At 42.1% G+C, this 7830-nt stretch overlaps 1 pseudogene; it reads right to left on the minus strand.

Annotated features, from left to right (window-relative positions):
- Positions 1-437: 437 nt before the first annotated feature.
- Positions 438-6028, minus strand: LOC143686881 (poly(A) polymerase alpha pseudogene; annotated as a pseudogene).
- Positions 6029-7830: the final 1802 nt, after the last annotated feature.

The following is a 7830-nucleotide window of genomic DNA, read 5'->3' on the forward strand; positions in this document are numbered from 1 at the left end:
AGGGAGCTCATGGCAAGGGTCCATCAGTGTGCTGAGGGCTTGGATATTTTCTCTCACTGAATCCACATGAAGATGCTGTGAGGTTGGGACTGCTTTTCCACGTATGCATACATGTAGTTGTTGTTGCTGTGGTTTTGGCAAGTCCAAAATGACACTAAGTAAGTGGCTCCCAAAAACATCTCTTGTTAGCAGGCAGAGTTGTCCTGTTTGTTCCGGGAGGTAGTTCTGTTCTAATCTGTGAAAAAGCAATTTTGCTTTTTTTTCTTACTGATTCAATCTCAGTTTTATTGAATTCTTGATTACAGGAACAGGATTTTCAGAGAGAGAGGGGTTATCAGAAAGGTCTATACTGGATGTTTTCTGAGAGGCCAACAGAGAAGCTGCTGTCTGAATAGTTTTTGATTGAATTGTACTTATCTCTGTATCAAGTTGTTCCTTCATTTCTGTTTTATCATGTCCACCCAGAGAAAGACAGCATCTTCGCTTATTTCATCCTCTCTTGTTTTGGTTTTCTTAGGGCTCTCTTCTGTATGAGGCAAGGATTTCCTCTTGACCCCTACTATAGGATTAGGTATTTTTGTTGCTGCATTTCCTGTAGGTCTAAGTGGTTGGTTTACCAGATGGTTGAAGAAACAATTCTGGAGACTGTAGGCTTTGGTGGTGGAGAAGTGCTGGTTGTGTGGCTGTTCGAGGAAGGCTTTCATTTGATGTCCCCTCTGAACTTTTACTGGAATATACTTGTGGTGCAGATATGTCAGTAACTTGTGTGTTAGTCACAGATGCTGCTATAGCTGGAGCAGAACTGTTTCTGCCCTGTATGCTGCCGGAATTATTCAATGGACTGGCCTTCATAGCACTAGTAGGTGAAAGAATAGACATGTGTTATCACTGTCCACAGACAAGTTGAGACTGTTGTCATTCAGGGCTGTCAATTTGACACCTTCTGTTGAATGCTTTTTCTTTTTCTGAAGCACATGATCAGTAGTAGTTGACAGAATTGCTTTTTTTACCCCCACATGCATTGCAGCAGTTTTCATAAGCACCTCAAACATCTTGCTGTTTATTGCTTGCCTATAAACTGTATCTGTGAAAGAGTGACTATCATAGGTGAAATCAATACAGGTTTTTTGAGTTTTCTGTTTTTTAAAATACTAACCCAATCATGCACATTGTACGAAATTCTTCCTTGTCAGGTTTTTCTTTGGGAGCTGGAAATGACTGGGGAGTCACATGAACCAGTGTAATAAATTTATTCTTCTCCAAGCTTCTAACCAGGATTCGGACTTTTGATTCCACTAAGCCCACCCATTTTAAGCGTTGCTTTTCTTTTGGTGCACTTAGTAGAAGTACAATGTAATGCTGGTAGTTTTGAAAGAAAGAAATTCAGAGCTTCAAAAAGTTTGGACCACTCTGCCTTACTCAGCAAAATTCATCTCTGACAGCAGGACCTTGTTTAAACTCCTCAATCATGACCACCCATGTCGAAACGGACACATCGTGCCTGGAGCTCTGCTGTGGGTATGCTGGTACAATTATGGGCAAACTCCTATCACTGGGGTTTACTCTTGGGTCCCGTACAGACAAATTAAGTTTATATTCTTCAGGCTGTTTCAAAAGCACAGGATTTGGCCATTCCCATTTAGAAAAATACCAAGAAAAATTTCTTTCTTTTGCTTTTTTTTCTACCCTTAAGTAGAGGAGCTTCTGAACTGTTATCACCCACTTTCCAGACAAGGGAGCTGAGTTGCAGAGGAGCAAAGTGCCTTCCAAAAGCGGCGCAGCTTCTCAGTGGGGGGCCAAGACCCCCTGCCTGGTCTCCTTGACCCTCAGCCTTAATCATAGGGCAGAGGGTTAGGGTAAGACAATGGTGAGGTCTTGGACCAGGAGAAAAGCCTGCTGATGTGATGGTCATAGATAGATTAGCGTTTCAGAAGGAGAAAAAAAAAAATATATATATATATATATAGTAAAAACCCTATCTGACATACTTGAGAAGAGCATTCAGCCATTTATATTTGTCTAAAGCAGAGAACATTAAAATTTAACAGCATAACTTAATTGTACGTTCATACAAAACATTCAAATGTACAGTGATTTACTGAGAGTTTTTCTTTGAATTGGAGCCACTGATGGACATTCAGGGTGTTGTTTATATTTTTAACACAGCGCACGTTTGTCTAGTTTATCCAAAGCTTTCAGTTTAGCGTTCATGGAAACAAGGAAGCTCTCTTTTTGCACTGATGGTTGATTAGCTTATTTGATATTTTAATTAAATTATGGAATTACAATAACAAGTAAAACTGTTATACACAGGTTTGGGGACAAACACTTCCGACTCTCACAAAGGACACAATCCACCAGGACAGAGAGGGTTCCCACCCTGTAGCCCGCCGGCTGGGAGCCTCCGAGACATCCATGGAGGGAATGGGGCTTGTTGGTTAATCTGGCAATCGGTTAAGTGAGGTTCAATTAAAAGAGCTTTTACTGATAGAAATGCACATGCAACGCGTGTTTGCGTGTGCCAGACGCTTGAAGTGAATGAAATACTCGTACGGAAATGACTTTGCTTTTCTGACTTCTTTCTTCTGGCTTGGCCTTTTCTGAAGACTGGTTCTAATTTGAATTGGGTCAGTAGGACTTAAAAAACAACAACATTGATTTTGTTTGCAGTGCAGTAAAAAAAAATTAATACTTGGATTAGGTTCAGAGTTCAGTCAATTAGTGTAGTCCATTTTGGTTCGTGAGTCACATAATCCTGGCCTGCGTTACTCACAGTGAGGAATGATTTAAAACCAGGGCTTTTATTTTTCCTGGCTCAGAGTCTAAAAGTGCCCCAGGTCTCTTTTGTCCTAAGTCACTCGTGTGTGTGTGTGTGCATGGGCAGGCACCGGGAATCGAGCCGGGGTCTCGGCATGGCAGGCGAGAACTCTGCCACCAAGCCACCATGGCCTGCCCTGTTCTAATTCACTCTTGTTCTAAACAATCCTGAAGTGACACTTACTGGGGACCAGAAAGTCACAGGAAGAGACTGATGTAAAACCCTGCTGCATCTTGACTCTGATGCCGAGGGGGCAGCATCATCCTGGGAGGCAGACAGGGTAGGTTTCTCACTCTTCACACTCAAATGCTCTCACAACAGAACTGCCCCTCGCAGTGGTTGGCCTGTGTGTTAGGGAAAGGACCCAGTGCATCATGACAGCTGTGCAAGGGCTCCCAGGGACAGGTCAGGGTCTAGGTTCCTTCCTTTCCCTTCTCGGTACTCATAGTTCCTAGATTTTCTTCCAGTCCCCTTTCCTTTCATGGCAGCAATATTGGCTGAACACAGTTTGAACTCCTTGAAAGTTGGTTACTTTAGGAAGAAAAGACATCAGTATTTCCAGTTTAGACACCAAGAAGCCCTGGTGCCTTCTCTTCAAAGCTTGAGGACAGTTCTTGGGTCTGAGGACTGCTCAGAGATGGCCTGCCTCTTCTCCCCAGCCCCTAGGCACAGCTCCACCACTGGGAACGGAAGCACAATCAGTGGCACATGCAGGGTACTATGCAGTTTGCTTTAATCCTTCCCTTGGCCCCTCTATGAGGTTCCCTCTCACTATCTTCTGTCCTTGAGCTGTTTTCAAGATGTCAAAATTCTCCTTCTAGAGAGGGCTAGAATGAACCATGGAGTACTAGATGAAAGTCAGAGATATTGGTATGAAGTCATATTTAGTATAGGTATGGATGGATATATGGATATAGAAGTAGATATAGACGGATTGATAGTGGTGTACATATTTATAGATATGTGTGTGTTCTAGTTTGCTAGCTGTTGGAATGCAATATACCAGAAACAAAATGGCTTTTCAAAAGGGGGAATTTAATAAGTTGCAAGTTTACAGTTCTAAGGCCAAGAAGATGTCCCAATTAAAACAAGTCTATAAAAATGTCCAATCTAAGGCATCCAGAAAAAGATACCTTGGCTCAAGAAGGCTGATGAAGATCAGGGTTTCTCGCTCAAGTGAGAAGGCACATGGCGAACACAGTCAGGCCATCTCTCAGCTGGAAGGGCACATGGCGAACACGGAGTCATCTGCTAGCTTTCTCTCCTGGCTTCTGTTTTCATGAAGCTCCCCAGGAGGCATTTTCCTTCTTCATTTCCAAAGGTCGCTGGCTCAGGACTCTCTGCTTCATGGTGCTGCAGCATTCTCTGCTCTCTCCGAATCTCCTTCATTCTCCAAAATGTTTCCTCTTTTATAGGACTCCAGAAACTTATCAAGAGCCACCCAAATGGGTGGAGACATGTTGTCACCTAATCCAGTTTAACAACCACTCTTGATTAAATCACATCTCCAGGGAGATGATCTGATTACAATTTCAAACATAAAGTATTGAATAGGGATTATTCTGCCTTTGTGAATTGGGATTTAGATTAAAACATGGCTTTTCTAGGGGACATACATCCTTTCAAACCAGCACATTGTGCATATCACAGATTAATATATACACATGTGTCCTAGCTCTTTCTACTGAGTGAGCTCAGAAGCAATGACACCTCAATTGCAATGAACATTCCCAGGGCCCACATCTTGGTTTCTACTACGATTATCCAAAAAAAGGAACCAATGTTTCTTGGAGAAATGACTGATTCTAGATGTGGGGCAGAGAATATACAGGATTAGCTGGAGCATCTTGTAGTGCCAGAAAGCAAGGAATTACTCAAAAAACAAAATGATGGAGGCACATCAAAGGGACACAAAAATAAACTCAAAAAACTTTCAAGGGTCAAAGCTGACACAACTTGATCAACACAATAGAAAACGTAGCATTGGATTATATCCCAAAGCATAAAATAAATATCTATCAGTCCATACTAATATAAACCTTATAGGGTGAATATATAAATGGGGGAGAATAGTCAAACCTTTCATACAGAAGAATTTCAATAATTTATGCAGATACTCCCCCCAAAAGAGATGGAGTATAACTTAAGTGTGGCTGCATATGGTGACTGCGTATGGCTGCATATGGTGACTTCCTTTTAAACAGGACATGTGTAAAGGGGGAACAAAAACAGTAACTTGACAGTGAAGAAACCAGACAAATACTACTTCAGCTAGGTGATCAAGGTGAAACGTCATTAGTGACAAGTCATGTTAATAGCAAGTACCTTTGATATGATGTAATGAGGACAGCACTTTACCTTCAAAGACTTTCTCTTTCAAACCTCTAACCCTACCCTAACTATGAGAAAAACACCAGACAGACTCAGACTGAACGACAGTCTATAAAATACCCGACCTGTATTCCTCAAAACAGTCAAGATGATCAAAAGCAAGGAAAGTCTGAGAGGCTGTCATAGCCCAGATGAGCCCAAGGAGACATGACAACTGAGTGTAATGTGGTTTCCTGGATGGGATGCTGGAAAAGGAAAAAAAAAAAAAAAAATTCGGTAAAAACTAAGGAAATCTGAATAAGGTATGGACTTTCTTCATAATGTATCAATATTGGCTTTTTAATTGTAACAAATGTACCCTTGGCAATGATAACAAGGAAACGGGTATATGGTAACTTTCTGTAATATTCTTACCATTTTTCTGTAAATATAAAATTGACAGAAATAAAGTTTATTTTAAAAAATCCCCCTCCTGTCCTTTTCATTCTCCTGACTCTTACTCTCCCAATATGCTGGTCTGGACCCCATGCCCTGGTCATACATGAGACTGCAGTGACACACAGAAGGAGACTTGACATCTGTTAGATGAAGCATGAAGAGCCAGATACCCTTTGGTCTTCTGGTGCCCTTCTGTCTGTGGCTTCTCTGGTTTCTGGGGCTTACCTGAGGCGTTTTTATTGCTTCTGATGTGGTTTGACTAATGGGGACTGCTTGTAGTACAGAGGAATCCCGGGTACTGGTGTCTTGTTGCTGAAGAAGCCACATTGCATACAGCTGTACAAGGAACACACGGTCTCGGGGTGAGGACTTTGCATGTGAGTTCTCGCGTGAGGGGACCCCCAGAGTCAAGAATCTGGGATCTGTATTCTGCTTGTACATGAAGAGAAATATTCAGCAGCCACCCGAGGCCCTTGATGACTTTCTCAGCAAGTTCCAGAAAAAGGATTTGTGGTCTGTGACCTGGTGTGTCAAGAGCACAGGGTCAGAAGGCCTTGGTTTGCACTCTGACTCCAGGATTTCCTGGGTGTGACCTTGGGTAAGTGACTTAGTTTCTCAGCTTTAGCTTCAGTTATGAAGATTGGGTTGTGGCTGTAAAGTTTTTGGCATAGGACCTGGCACAGAGCAAATCCCTGGTTAAAGGCAGACATTACTAATTGGGTTTTCTTTACCTGAGAACATAGATAGGAAATACCTCCAGCCTCTTCTCTATGTGCATTATAGCTATCAACAGTCTCAAATCGTGTCTGTTTTAAATAGATCTCTTTCAGTCCATTGGTTTGTTTTCCTGTTCTTAACTATTTGCTCAGATCCCCCAAACCTGTTGCTTTTGTTTCTGTTTTTAGAAGCACAGACCAGCTTTGGCAACAAATTAGCAACCATGAATATATTTGATCGTTGAGCTTGGTTCTAGAATACCACTTTGTGTGTTAACACTGCCAGTGAGGACAGTGATTGTTAGGTAGACACGCCAGCCTCTTGACATAAATGATAAGTTCTTAATTTGTTGGTCATTGTTTCATAACCCCTGCAAAGACACACTGTAACAGAGATCCTTCTACTGAGTGTTGGGACTATTTGCTACATGTTGCTCACACCACCAAAGTGATTTCCTAAGGCCCGAGTGTGATCGTGTCCCTTATGAACTTACAAACCTCCAATGACTGCCATTGCCCACAATGCTAATGTGATCCAGACGTACTTTTCAGCAGCCTCATCGCCTGCTCCCCAATGCTCCTTCCTCCCACCACATTTGTGTCCCAGGAGAACAGATTTCACCACTTCCTGAACAAACCCTGTCCACTCATGCTTCTGAACCCCTGCCAGTGCCCTTCTTCCTTTTATTTCTCCAGGGAGCTTCTACTCATTCCTCAAAACCCTGAACAAATGCACCTCTGTGAGTGTTTCCCAGATCCCCCAGGTAGATCTTGAGTGTCTGTCTTCTTTGTCCTCCGTAGACAAAGGAGCTTCTACTCATTCCTCAAAACCCTGAACAAATGCACCTCTGTGAGTGTTTCCCAGATCCCCCAGGTAGATCTTTTCATGTCTTTATTAAGAGACATTTGTCTATTAATGGTGGACAACAGAGACATCTGTCTCCATTACTGTCCTGGAGATACACTAAGGTGTAGTCAGTGTTCCACTTACCTTTGTATACCTCAGAGCCCAGTGATTGGCAGATAGTAGGGAATTACGCAAGTGAATGAATGCATACTCGTCACCAACTGCCAAAAGAGGCAGTTAATAGCATGATTTCTGGAGTCACAGCCCTGGATTCAAATCCTGATTCTATCACTTGCTTGTTCTGGGTTAATTAACATCTCAGTTTCCTCAGCTGATAAATGGGAATACTATTAACCTCATACAGTTGTTGGGAAGACTAAATATCAAACTATACCACTAGCAGTGCCATGCATAAATAAACATCCAATGAATGGTAACTACGTATTGGACCAAGGTGTCCGTGTTCCCTTGACAAACCCTTCTTATGTCTAGAAACACATGGCTATGAGACAAACATCTTGGAACAGAGAATTATTTTGTTGTGGAACCAATTCACTTGGAGTCAGAACACTGATTTAACTGCTCAGTGCTTAGCCTAATTGTATTTGGAATCAGACAGAAGGCTCAAGCAGGGTAAAAGAGTAAAGAAGCAAGAAAAAACAATAAAACCAGGTAGCAAA

This window comes from Tamandua tetradactyla, chromosome 6, assembly GCF_023851605.1.
Source record: "Tamandua tetradactyla isolate mTamTet1 chromosome 6, mTamTet1.pri, whole genome shotgun sequence".
Taxonomy (NCBI): Eukaryota; Metazoa; Chordata; class Mammalia; order Pilosa; family Myrmecophagidae; genus Tamandua; species Tamandua tetradactyla.